This window comes from Grampus griseus (assembly GCF_964374135.1).
Source record: "Grampus griseus genome assembly, chromosome: 5".
Taxonomy (NCBI): Eukaryota; Metazoa; Chordata; class Mammalia; order Artiodactyla; family Delphinidae; genus Grampus; species Grampus griseus.
In genome coordinates, this window is record NC_138998.1 from 23,779,338 (window position 1) to 23,793,135 (window position 13,798).

General features: G+C 39.3%; 1 protein-coding gene across 1 annotated transcript in view; it reads left to right on the forward strand.

Moving 5' to 3' along the window:
- The window catches only part of SLC9A9 (solute carrier family 9 member A9), a 540,289-nt gene that overhangs the window by 261,831 nt on the left and 264,660 nt on the right, over positions 1 to 13,798 (forward strand). The window lies entirely within an intron of this gene.

A 13,798-nucleotide genomic window follows, 5' to 3' on the forward strand; every position in this document is an offset into this window, starting at 1 on the left:
CCAGCCATCCCGGGGCCGTGTATGGGTTCACTGAGAACAAATCATGTAGGACCCTAGAAATGGTGTTTACACACAATGGGTTCTCAGCAGAATTCCCCCAGCCCTGACATTGCTAGGTGAGGGCTCAAGGGTGCCCATCAAGGGAGCAGGCCTCTAGGCCTACCACCCCTACTTCACCCCTCTTATTGGTTCCATAGATTGGGTTTTCACCTAAGATTTCATTTAAAAAAAAGGATTTCTGTTGCTTTAAACAAAATATATCTGTTTTAAGAATATATTTTTTATTTTTTCTTACTACCAAGGTAAGGCATATACATTGTAGAAAATGTGGAAAATGTAGATTTACAGAAGGAAATAAAATTAGAGTTACCTGTATTCTCACTGCCTATTAATAACTATTGTTAGTATTTGTCTGAATTGATCTAATTATATGCAAATACATATACGTAATTAAATATATACATGCATACATATATGTAATTACATTTTTATTTTTAAGTAACTTGCTTTTTTTCACTTAACAATTTATAGTGAATGTTTTTCATGGCATTAAATATTCTTCTATATTATTATTTTTAATTGCTGCCTAGTACTATATCATATTAACTTGCCATAATTTATTATACTAACCTTTTGATTGTTTATAGCTTTCAACATTGTTAATATGATTGCAATGGTAATCCTTATAGCTTGATGTATGAACTTCTACTTATATAACTGACTAAAAATAAAATTCCTGGGTTAATAAGAATGCTAACATTTTAATGTCTTGGAAAAATGAATCCAAGTTATCCTCCAGAAAATTTGCATTCCTTTATACTTCCACCAACGATGTAAGAGAGAGCTCATTCACTCACATCTTCATCACCCGAACTCATATTCACCCCTGCTAATTTGATAATCAAGTTCCGTCTTATTCTGATTTAAATTCATTATATTTTTACTGAGGAAATCATTTTAATTATATGTCATTGGCAATTTGTAGTTCTCCCTTGGTGAACTACCTGTTTATGACCTTTGTCCTTTTTTCTTATTGAAGTGCTTATTTTTGTCACGTTAAATTTTAGAAGCTCTTTATCTATTAAAAAATATTAACCTTTTGACTGTCATGTAGGCTATAAATATTTTCCAATTCACGGCTTTACCTTTTAAATATGTTATGCTTTATTTGTTTATGTAAGGGAAATGTTGGTATAGACATTTTCAAGTTTCATGTGGTTAATTTTATTTCTTCCTTCGAAAGCCCAAGATTTTATTGATTTCTACTTATAAAGCCCACTGTTATTAATAATAATGTATACTTTTTTTAATATTCGTCTGGTTTTATTTTTGCATTGGAATCCATCTGGAATTTGTCTTGCTATGAGGTGCGAGATATAGTAGGGATTTGATTTTCTTCCTAGATTGTTATTCACTCATCCTAACACCCTTCAAACTTAACCTATGAATTTACAATATAATGTCCATGTATGTAGGTATATATATGTGTATATATGTTCTGGGCTTTCTGTTGTTCCACTGATCTCTTGGTCTTTACTGTTTTCATCATTTCAACTCCATGGTTCCTTTTAATAGCAATTTCAAGAGATTCTTTGCTATACTCACATATTTATATTCCAGAATGACTTAAAATAACTTTCTTATGTTTCAAGCAGAAAATAACTTTAGGATTATGATTGGGGTTGTATTAAATTTTTAGATTAATTTGACGAGGAATGGTGTTTTTACAGTGTTGAGTCTTCCCACAGAGGAATATGTTATGTCTCTCCATTTATTCAACTCATCCTTTATGGCCCTTAGTAAATTTTTATAAGTGTCTTCACATTAGACCTACAAATTTCTTGTTAAGTACTTTTTAAGCTATTTTATATTTTGGCATACTATGATGAATGGAAACTTCTTCCATTATAGTTTCTGGAAGGCTATTGTTTGTTTATGTGCATCTAGACCTCACCATGCTATTTGATTTACTCTCTGCAGTTCTGAAATATAGAACCATAGCTGATGTGTAGAATTTGGATTGATGGGCCAAAATTATATTAGACTATCAGGTTTGTGAGGACTATATCAACACCAGCAGTGTGGCTGAAGCATGCTAGGCATTCAATATCATTTGAGCAATGGAATGAATGATTTTAGCTTAACAAAATGAAAATTTTCTAAAATCTGAATAACAGACTGTTTTATGAGTTAGTGAGTGCCTTATGCCTGATAATATTCTTGTAGATTCTACTTTTTTTTTTTTTTTTTTTTTGCCATACGCGGACCTCTCACTGCTGTGGCCTCTCCCGTTGCGGAGCACAGGCTCCGGACGCGCAGGCTCAGCGGCCATAGCTCACGGGCCCAGCGGCTCCGTGGCGTGTGGGATCTTCCCGGACCGGGGCACAGAACCCACCTCCCCTGCATCGGCAAGCGGACTCTCAACCACTGCGCCACCAGGGAAGCCGTCGTAGATTCTTTATGTCCACTGGTCAGGGTATTTCAGAGCAGATTCATACATCAACTAAAGGATATATCATAAATTACATTGATCTGCAATTTCACTTCCCTAACTCTTAGGTTAAAATGGAGACGTGGAGACCTTGGGAAACAAGAGCCTAATCTAAAAGAATATGGTGGGCATATGTCGGCTTTGGCTGCCCAGCACCCGTTCTCCCTTTCACTGAGAATAGCATCCTGATGTTGTTTGGGGAACTACCCTCCTCCATCAGATACCATCTTCTTAACCAAGGTACCCCACTCTCCCCTGCCAAAGAGAATAGGGGCATCCGAAGCTAGGTCTAACAGACACTCCTTCCCTGTGATACGAACTTTTAGGAGGGAGTTAGAAGTATATACAACTGTTGGCATCCAGACTTTCCAACAGCAAAACCCTATTGGGACCCTCTCCTTATTCCTGCCACAGATCCCTGGAGCTGCCTTTATGCCTCTTCCCTCCAATAAATTCCTTTCTGATTACAGTTGCCAGGATCAGTGTTTATTGCTTGCAAACAAAGAAATCTAAATAGTACCAGGGAAGGAATAATCTATGAGGTATTTCAACAAAAGAAGCTGCATAACTTGGTGACAATTCAGAAGGGAAGAGAGGCTCACAGACAGCACAGCCTCTAGGCTAGGAAGCTTGGGACCATCTCATGCCAGGTGCATACTGATAGACAAACAAAAAGAACCAAGCTTACAGAGACCGTTTGCACAGTCTTCATAATTCTTTTTCGATTCGCCTCCTTATAAGATTCATCATGCACACTTCAGTGTGGTGGGCGGGGCTTGCTCATGACCACATTTGCTGCTTTCACTTTTAGTTGTTACTAATTTGATGATGATCATTTGATTTATTTTGATCTTCTTTTACTTCAAGGGCCACATTTGCAGCCGCCTCATCTCAGTCTCTTAGAAATTGCACCTGCAAATGTTCAATAGTCACACAGAAGCACTTAGTTTTATGGAAACAAGTGGCTTTTAGACATGCAAATGAAGGTTGGCATTTCTATTACCCAAAGGTCTGATGCTCTGCTACTGGAAATGTACAAGTGCTGTCTGAGAAAACTTTTATTTACGAAGACTGGGCAGAATATCAAATGCAAGTGAGAAGTCTTTCTAGAAGATAAGGGTGTGTAGACAGAAATGGACTTTAGGGAGTCCTTACAAGCTGGGAGAGCATAGAAGGAAGAGAATGTATATGGAAGTTTCTGCCCTAATTACAAAATCAGCCACTAAGGGGTATGTCTCAGATTTCTAGTTCTTCTGCTAACTTGCTGAAGGATAGGAATGTCACCCTGTTAATTGGTATCTCAGTTTTCTTTACTGCTGAGGTAAAAAGATTTTATTATTTTGTAGTGGAAGGACATGGCACACATACAAAATGTGGCTTTTGAATAAATACATGACCTGAGGTATTCTCTGTGTCAGGTACCTGGTACACATGCATACCTGATTTCTGATCACGTAGAATTTTTCTTGGCCTGTTTTCTAAAAGTCATTAGGTTACTGAGCCATTATTTTAAATTGAATATTGAAAATAATTCAGCAGTATTATTTATAGCATAATCTCTGGTGGCATTGAATCCTGTCATAGAAGCTGCTTTTCAGTTTATAAAGATAACCAAAAAGCACAGCTGGACAGGTGGTTTGAAAATTCATTTTTATAATTTGTTTCCCAGCTGAGACTTTGGGGGTCAGGTTTTTTTTTTGTTTTTTTTTTTTTTGCGGTACGCGGGCCACTCACTGTTGTGGCCTCTCCCGTTGCAGAGCACAGGTTCCGGATGCGCAAGCTCAGCGGCCATGGCTCACAGGTCCAGCCGCTCCGCGGCATGTGGGATCTTCCCGGACCGGGGCACGAACCCGTGTCCCCTGCCTCGACAGGCGGACTCTCAACCACTGCGCCACCAGGGAAGCCCTGGACGTCAGGTTTTTGCCAGAGGCAAACTTTCAGGGACTGTCATTAAACACCCAAAGAGTAAGATTTCTAATGGCAACATTGACACTGCATCTAATGAATTCTCTGCTTCCAGGCACTGTTGTAATAAAGGCAGCTTCCATTTTTAGGTTCCTGGGGCATATTTTATGTCAGCTGGAAGTGAAGGAGGAGGAGGGAGGCCGTTGGCATCCCTCACTTTCTCATACAAAAAGTTAAACTGTATAGCCCACTATTTACTCAACTTAGAATAGTTTCCATCTAAGAAAACAAACGTGTAAAAATCTGAAAGAAAAAAAGTCCTGATTACTGTACTAAGCAATGCTATTGGGCTTTGTAGTCTGACTCTAGAGAGTAAGAAACTCTGAAAAAAATTTTGAATGTAGAAGGGTAAAAACAAATGCCGCTCTGGCTCATTCACTAAGGAATTGACCAACATGTCTGAACGAGAGAAGAGCTCAGCACACACAAACATGAAGCACAACATAAACAGTCAATTCACCTCAATGACGTCACCCAGCCTTATTCCCCCATTGGTCTCAAATGGCAAGGGCCTAATTACATTGTCATGATAAGGAAAAGCTGACACCTGAAAGCTCAGGTCCTGCTTATCTGTCCGGTCAGCTCTTGAAAGGCTTTTGTAGAATAAGTAGTTGGGAAAAGGGGAAACTGGGAATGTCTTTCTTTTTGGCAACAGACGAGGAAAGATTTCCAAATGAAATGACTATTACTGGACACGTTGAGACTTTACTTGATCTGAGTAAGTAAGCTGGCTCATTACTTCTCATCTCCATCATCTCTCGACTTGGCGAATACTTGTCTGAAACTCTTAAGAAGGCTTCTAGTTCAGAGATAAATGTGTTCCATTTGGCTTACCACTGATGCATTGCATGACTGGATGGGAAATATATTTCTAGATCTCAGTAAATAAAACAAATCACCAGGAGGGACTTAGTTTAAATTGTTTCTCAAATCAAATCTGGCCGGTTTTAGCTTCTAAATACATGTCATTAGCTGACATCTCAGCTTCAAACTGTTCTTGCTTTCATATTCACAGGACCATATGAATCCAACTTAATTAGCCAACAATTCACCAACAAATGAGGTGCACTGAGTGTTTTCCAAGCCAGAAATAGAGCCAGAGGCTCAAAATATTAGGCATTCAAGCTGTAGCAATAGACACCCAAAATTCTCAAGGGGATTTATTAACTAGCTTGCTGAACCAAGGGCAAACACGCAAAGATGCCATCTCAATAAACACAGGTGTAAAATACATCTCCTAGCATGATAACTCATTAACTCACACCTGCACTTTCTTGAACCAAATAGCTCATCATTTCAATATTCAAACAATCTTGCATATGTAACTTGAGTAGTGGACAAATTTACCTCTGCTTTCTTCACTGTAAATGTTTTCTGTCTTTACCTAACATCTCCTCACGGTGCCAGCAGCCATAGGGAAAAGAGAAAGTTGCTCATGTCCTGCACAGGCGTGTAGAAAACAATGAGAGGCCCGCGTACCGAAAAAAAAAAAAAAAAATTAGTCCATTTGAAAGTCTTCTGGATTCTATACACGTGTGGAACTTCTACATGGAAAGGTACAGTGGTCAACTGGACATGGATATCTGGGATGAGACTGCTGACTAGAGATTTAGGTGACATTGGTGTACATGTATTAAGCGACTCCAAGGAAATGAAAACTGAAAAGAAGGAGTAAACCTGACAGTACCAACATTTGAGGTGGAAAGCCAGGGATCTAAACAAAAGGATACTTTTCTTCTCCTCCAGACCTCAAGTTAATTTGCATAAGTACTCACTACTACATTATTTAAGGAATTTTTTGTTTTAAATGGAAATTTATAAACCTTGCAACACAGACAGGAAGTAATCTTAAATGCATGCCTACCCTCTGCACTGGAGGATCTAGAAAGAAGAACATAGATTTGTGCTGTTTTCTATATTGATATTCTTGTATCCCACAGACTCATCATTCATCTGCCAACCGTAGCATTGCCAAATATAGTAAACTAGACAGTAATTGTATTCTTTGCAAACTTGGAATCCTTCATATTCCCTGAAGGAGTTTTCCATTTCGTTAAATCTTTGACTTCTCAGTTCCAGGTTCACGTTCAGCAGTGGTGGTAGGAAACCTGTCAGAAATGTCTCGTTTTACTAGATCAAAAATAAATAGAAGTGTGGCATGGAAAAATAACCCATCAACCTTAAAACCCCTCAGAGTGCCGCCTGAGAGCAAGACACATTTTTTTCTTTCTCACTCGCTCTTTTTCTGTGTTCCGATGATATAATCAATATTTCCTGTCCAAAAACGCAATATTCTCCAGTCTTAGAAACCCCTCAAGTCTGCATTTAATGTCAAAGAAAATCATCCTCCATGTGACAGATGTTTATTTTTCAGCTTCTGTATCTGAAGTCTTCATCAACTTTTAATGAGAAAAGAACCACTGAATAATGTTATCAGTAGCAGAGACGGTACGTGACAATAGTCTTGAATAAGAAAATTTAAATGTTAGAAGAAAATAGACTCTGCCACTAATGAATCCAGATAAACATCTATTTGTATGTGAGGATCAAAAATAATTTCTCCTTCGTTCTCTTTTTAGAGCAGCTAAATATTTCTTGAAATAGAGACTCATTACTTTGACAAACCTGCATTTGAGTGTCTGATGTCTACTGGGCACTGTTATGGGATTGGGAGCAATAAAAAGAAGGAGGTCATAGACCCAGCCCTTGAGGAAATCTAGGTCGAGAAGGTAATCTAGTTGCCAGGAAGTCCACATGAGGCCGTGGGGGTACCATGTAATTCTTCAATTCCATATATGCAGTCCTTGAAGCAAATGTAAAAACAGCAGTTCAGATCACAGACACTTAAGATGGGAAGGTGCTTAGAGATCATCTAGAGCAGTATTTACCACAGTTTCTTGACCCTTATCGTAAAAAAATAAGAGTTTTATCATGCACTTATATGCACATGAGCATATTTTTTTGCCCACAATGGTACTTACTTACCTTAAAATACACAAAAGTTCTAATTAAAAGTTATGAACCTGAAGCTATCCCATTATTAATCAACTGTACTCCAATATAAAATAAAAAGTTTTAAAAAATTTATGAAGTTCTTATATTTTCTTCTACGCTTCAGTGGGTTTCTTGCATACCGCAGTCTAAAGAACACTAATGCAGACCATCTTCTTTAGTTCTTTGAGAAGAAAACAATGGACCAGGCAATGAATTTGAATTGCATTAGTCATTCAACTAGTTAAGTGTCTGAACTATGCCAGATAGAACCCAGGTCTCCTGACACCCATTGTAGTACATTTTTTCTTACATAATTTACAACCACACAATGCACCTTGATGTCGTGTAAGCATAGGTTTGTGTGTGATGTGTGTAAGCATAGGTTAATGTTACTAAATATTGTGTATACACAAGCATTAGTAACACTAATGCTTTCTGAGAAGGTCCAGAAGTGGGAATCATGGAGAACAGTGTAAATGGTGTTCTGTTAACCAAAAGGAGCTAATTGTCCTCTCAAAATTGATCTCTCTGGGGCTTCCCTGGTGGCGCAGTGGTTGGGATTCCGCCTGCCAGTGCAGGGGACACGGGTTCCAGCCCTGGCCCGGGCAGATCCCACATGCCGCAGAGCAACTAAGCCCGTGCGCCACAACTACTGAAGCCTGCGTGCCGTGCTCCGCAATAAGAGAAGCCACTGCAACGAGAAGCCCGCGCACCGCAACAAAGACCCAATGCAGCCAAAAATAAAAATAAATAAAATAAATTTATTAAAAAAAAATTGATCTCTCTGGAAAGAATTTACTTGCCAGCAGAATCATTATTCTTCCCAAAGAATTACAGACCTCCTCATGCTGTTTCCTAAACTTCTTTGCCTGCCAATAATTTGAATTTAACTGTATACCTCTTTGTGGTTTCTCATACAGCTCTTTTAGTTAGTGTCATGAAGTATCGGTTCTAGTTCTTATTCAAAATTGCACAAATGGGTCCTTGCAGACAGCTCTTCAGCGATCTTGCCCACCACTGAAAGCTCACTGTGCAAACTGATAGGCAATTTTGAGCACACACGTGAGTCAGAAACTCTTATTATTATTTTCTCTAAGCCACTTCTTAATTTCTTTCAGAGCTCCTTATCTATTTTAGTTCTCAGATATTTTTGAGCATGCTCCCTCCCTGTGGATCTGGATGTATGTACTTGGTTCCACTTGTCATTGCTACAGGGCCCCATAAATACAACTTGAAACCCAAACCTTAGACATGCAACCCTCGTAGTTGCATCTAATGACCGCTTGTGTTTTTCAGAAGAGGTGGAAGCAGAATGATCAGATTTTACCTCAGTTAGGAAAGAAAATGCAGTAATGTTTGCCAGCAGAAGATCAACATATTAGATGTTTCATAGTTCTATTTTATGGATACTAGGACTAATACAGCATGTAAGAGAAATACTTTCATACTTATAATAATTAGTTTGATCATTTTAAACATAGATCATATTAGATGTTTCTTCTAAGTTTTGAAATATTTGGAAAAATGTAATTAATTAATTCAACGTGTATTTATTCCCTAACCTATAACAGATGCAAACCCAAAGTGTGCAGGTAAACTGCATGTTCCTGGGACATGCCACATAGTTTCCTAGCCTTCACCCTTCACTCACATTGAATTCCCTACCCCCGACCCTGCACCTCCAAATTCTTCTTATCTTCCAAGACCTAAATGCCTCTGTGTCCTTTAGGAAAACTTTCCCCATCTCTCTCCCACTTTCCCCAGCCCAAAAGAAATCACTCCCTCAGAATTCCCATTTTCTTATCCCCTACTTCATTCTACCTGCTTTTAGATATCTCTGTGTATATGTTGTCTCTGGTAGGAGACATAAAGCTACTTGAGGTCTAGGACTGGGTTTATTCATCCTTGCATTCCCCATAACCATAACCCATGCTTTCCTCATTGAATATCTCAGTAGATAGAACTTGCAAAAATCGGATACCTTAACTGTAGGATTACTGAGAATGGTCTAAGTTTGGATTTCTAGGAGTGAGGCACACATTTTCACCTGCTTTTCCTTGTTGCAGGAGTTGATGTGGAAGAGAAGGCAACAAATAATGATTAAGGACATAAAAGGTGTGAGACGTGCTAGATGTTTTGTATTTCTTCCCCCAGCAACTTGTTGAATAGGAAATGTTGTTGTGTTTAGACCTGTAATGAGCTTCTCTGAGTCATTCCTTCTCTTCATGGCTTCCTCCTTTCACCTACTTCTAGTAATTATAGCAAAACCTTATATTTACTTCTTAGCGTTTAGTTTACAAATCATGTTAAAATCCATTGTATTGCTTTATACTTAGAACAGACCTGTGAGACAGGTGGGCCCTATCCAAATGAGAAAACTGAGTCTTAGGTGGGTGAAGCCCTTGGCCAACATCACCCATTACATACCTGCAGCCACGGCCAAAGAACGGCAGCCTGGGGAGGATGGACACCTGAGGGACCCCAAGGCCTGAGAGGCATGAACCATATGCTTATTAGGAATGTTCTCTTTGGCTGTATTTTTTCATTTTTATTTATTAAGTTTTTAATTCTACTGTCTTTGGTTCCATTTTTATGTCTTTTGTCTAGATTCTTTAGGTAAATAGTCCATTTATTTCCCTTTTTCTTTCTAATAGAATGCATGTAAGACTATAACCTTTCCTCTGAATAATCCTTTGGTTTTATCCCATTGGTTTTGATAAGAAATGTACTATACACTTACTGTCATTTATCTCTACATAAGCTAAAATTTCAAATTTGGTTTCATCTTCAACTCCAATTTTATTGGAAAGAATACAGTTAAAAATCTCTAATGGATACATTTATGTAGCTGTGCTTTTTGTTAATTTCCAGTTTTATAACATTTTGATCAAAGGATGCAATTTGTTTGTTTTGTTTTGTTTTGATTTTTAGAGGGGGAAAGAATTTTTGAACTATTTGATAGTAAAATATATCATCAATTTATTCCATGTTAACTAATTTCTTTTATATTCTAGTGTTGCTCGGATTAAAAAATAATTTTAAAATAAAGAAAAAAAATTGTAACTCCTCAAACACTCTTAATAGATAATTGTTCCATGACCCTAAAATTATTTCATGGAATCATGTCAATTCTAGAAAGTCACAGAAAGAAGAAATGGAGAATAAGACACAAAAATATAATTAAAAACATTTTTATACTTAGCAAGAGCTGCGAAAGTAAAAAAGGGGCACTGAGGCAACACAGAGGTAGTCACTGCAAGAAGCAAGTGTGACCCCTTGGACTAGAGGAGCAAAGGGAAGAGAATCTAGAAGCTCCTAAGAAGGAACCACAGAGCTGGGACTCAGACCTCTGAGGACACTGCCTGACTGCTGCTGCTTTCTCTGAGGGGGTCCCAGGAGGCTGGTCTGCAAGTGAAGGAAAACAACAAAAAACAAAAAGAGAACAGAAGGCTGGGACCAACTGCCAAAGCTGTGGTGAAGAACCATTGCTGAGATGCAGCTGACAGGACCAGCAGGCAAACAGGAGGGAGCAAGGCCTTCTCTCCCCTCCTGCGTCCTACTCTCCTCCTGGGGCTCTATACTGACAGAGCCCATCAGGCAAAGGAAGATGTATTCTGGGGAGCCCCAGCCTCGGGATCACAGACCAGCACAGGAGGGTGGGCTTGGGGCTGAGACACTAGCTCACAGCCTGGCACAAGGAACACTTAGTGCCCCTCCCCGTCCTTTTTACAACTGAGAGTCTGAGATCCAGAGCATGCAAGAGAGTGGTCTAGGGCCTCACATAACAGTGGTACAACTAGGGCTAGCAGGCACAGGTATGTAAAAATATAGTGGCAATTAAAATATACTTTTGTAAGGTAGAAAACTGGCAACTGTTAATTTGTGTGAGTGAATTAATTACCAAGCTATAGAATTATGATTATGTATGCTAATACTAAGGGTCAGATCAGCTTTGTTGTTTTATTTTAATTACAACACCAAGACTCTGGTCATGTAGGCAGACTCTCCATTGTTTGCTGCTTGTGTGACATATCTGTAGACAAAACTCAAAAAGTATTAGCAGAAACTTTGCCTATTAGTGTTCTAATGGGAAAACCAATGGAGCTACTGGAGAAAATATCCTCAAAGGAGATGTCCAGCCAACTCAGGTATATAATCTTCATCATCAAATCTCTGACTCTTTCCCTGGGACATCAGAAATGATATTTTTTAGATGGCTTAAGATTACCTTAAAACATTCCCGGAGGGTCTAATACAGGCAGAAAAGTACAGGGAGTCTGTGGAATTTTGAATCTTAGCTCTGCCACTTTCAAGGTGACCTTGAGTAAATTACTTTGGTTTCTTGTTACCTGGTGATAGGAATGTTCATTTATTTATTCAGCAAATATGTGGAGTGCCTACCATGTGCCTGACATTGCTCTAATGGCTGGGGACCAGTGAATCACTCTGCACTCCCTGAGCTTTCCACTGCAGTGCAGAAAGGCAGAAAATAAACCTATAAATATATAAAATGTTAGGTGGCAGTAAATAATATTACAAAAATAGGTCAAGGTAGGCAAGTAGAGAACGACGAGAGGGATTAGTTTTATAGAGTGCATAGCAGAGGCCAGTCTGATAATGTAACATCTTAAGGAAAGGAGGGAGCCATGTGGGTGTCTGGAGAAGACTTTTCCAAACAGTGGGAACCAGACATGCAAGGGCCCTGCAGTGGAACCTGCTTAGCGAAGACGAAGAGGGTATGTGACGAGGTGAGGGCCGGGGGGCGGGGGGTCATGGGAAAAGCGGAGGTCAGGGAGCCGCGGGGAGGGGAGGAGGAGGCAGGACTAGATCCTACAGGGCCTGTTTGTTATGTGTTTCCATTACAGAGCTGGGAGCAGAGGACTAACATGATCTGACCTGTCTTAAAAGATTCACTAGTGCTGCTGGGTGGAAGGTAGACTGTGGAGAGTCAACAAGGGAGACGGGGTCAGAGGTACAATTAGGAAGCTCTTGCTGTAATCCAGGCAGAAAATGATGGTGACTTAGAAAAGGGTGTCAGTGTGAAGGTGTTGAGAGGTGATGGCATGCCGGGTAGGTTTTGAAGGACCAGTCAACAACATTGCTGATGTACAGAGAGGGGAGAAGTAAAGAGTGTTGCCAGAGTGTTTTGTTTTGTTTTGTTTTGTTTTTTGGTACACGGGCCTCTCACTGTCGTGGCCTCTCCCGTTGCGGAGCACAGGCTCCGGACGTGCAGGCTCAGCGGCCATGGCTCACGGGCCCAGCCGCTCCGCGGCATGTGGGATCTTCCCGGACCGGGGCACAAACCCGTGTCCCCTGCATCGGCAGGCGGACTCCCAACCACTGCGCCACCAGGGAAGCCCTTTCCAGAGTTTTTTGCCTGGATGGCAGGAAGAATGGAGATACTATTACTGAGAAGGGGAAGAGAGCGGGAAGGGCTGGTGAATCGTGTGAAGCCTGTTGTGAGATAATAAATCAATGAAATAAATGAGATGATGTGAATAAAACTAGTGTGTTCCTTGCCCACCATAAGCATTCAGCCAATCTTACGGCCCTTACCTATCCTTTATTCTTTGTTACTTCTTTTTGTTCTCGGAATGCATTTGTGCACTACCCACATGCCCCTCCCTTTTTATTCACTACTTCTCTGCAGATCAATATATAGTCAAAACATTTCCACAACAGTGGGAGGTCGGCTAAACCTCACCCAGAAAAGCTTCCAACAGACTGCTGAATCAGCAGAGGTACATAAATTGCATTTTTAAAGAAAGAAAGAAAACTACTTGATGACAAAACAACATGCATGGCAATCCTTCTAGTTCCTCGAAGTCCTTGAAGTACTTCAGTACCCCCAAAGTTTCCCTGGTACTGGTTGTTTTTTAATAGAAATTCTGTGAAGAGAGAAATATAGTATTTCATAAGCAGTTTTTTCTTTGAATTTCTGAAGAGAGGCTAGAAAACTGAAAAGTTACCCAAAGCAACTATATAAATGCTTACTGCATATATTATTTCTTGGCACAATTTCCTAGCTGTTTTTATTCTTTTGCCTAAAAGTTTGAAGCATAATATTAAAAGGAAATAAGTGATGTAAATGTATTAGACAAATATGTCTTAGCAATATTTTATCCAAAGCCAACGCCCAAAATAACCAACACATAAATAGAAGCATACAGTGTACATATAAAAAATATGCTTGGTTCTTTAAAATTCTTTACTGCAGAATTTTTATTTCATTTGAAATGTCAGTATTCAGTTCACATATCTCTATGCTCTTAAGAATCATCAGCATTTAATTTATGAGTGTTTTTAGTTGGAAAGAGTCTGCTGTTTAAAATTCAATTCAATCCCCTC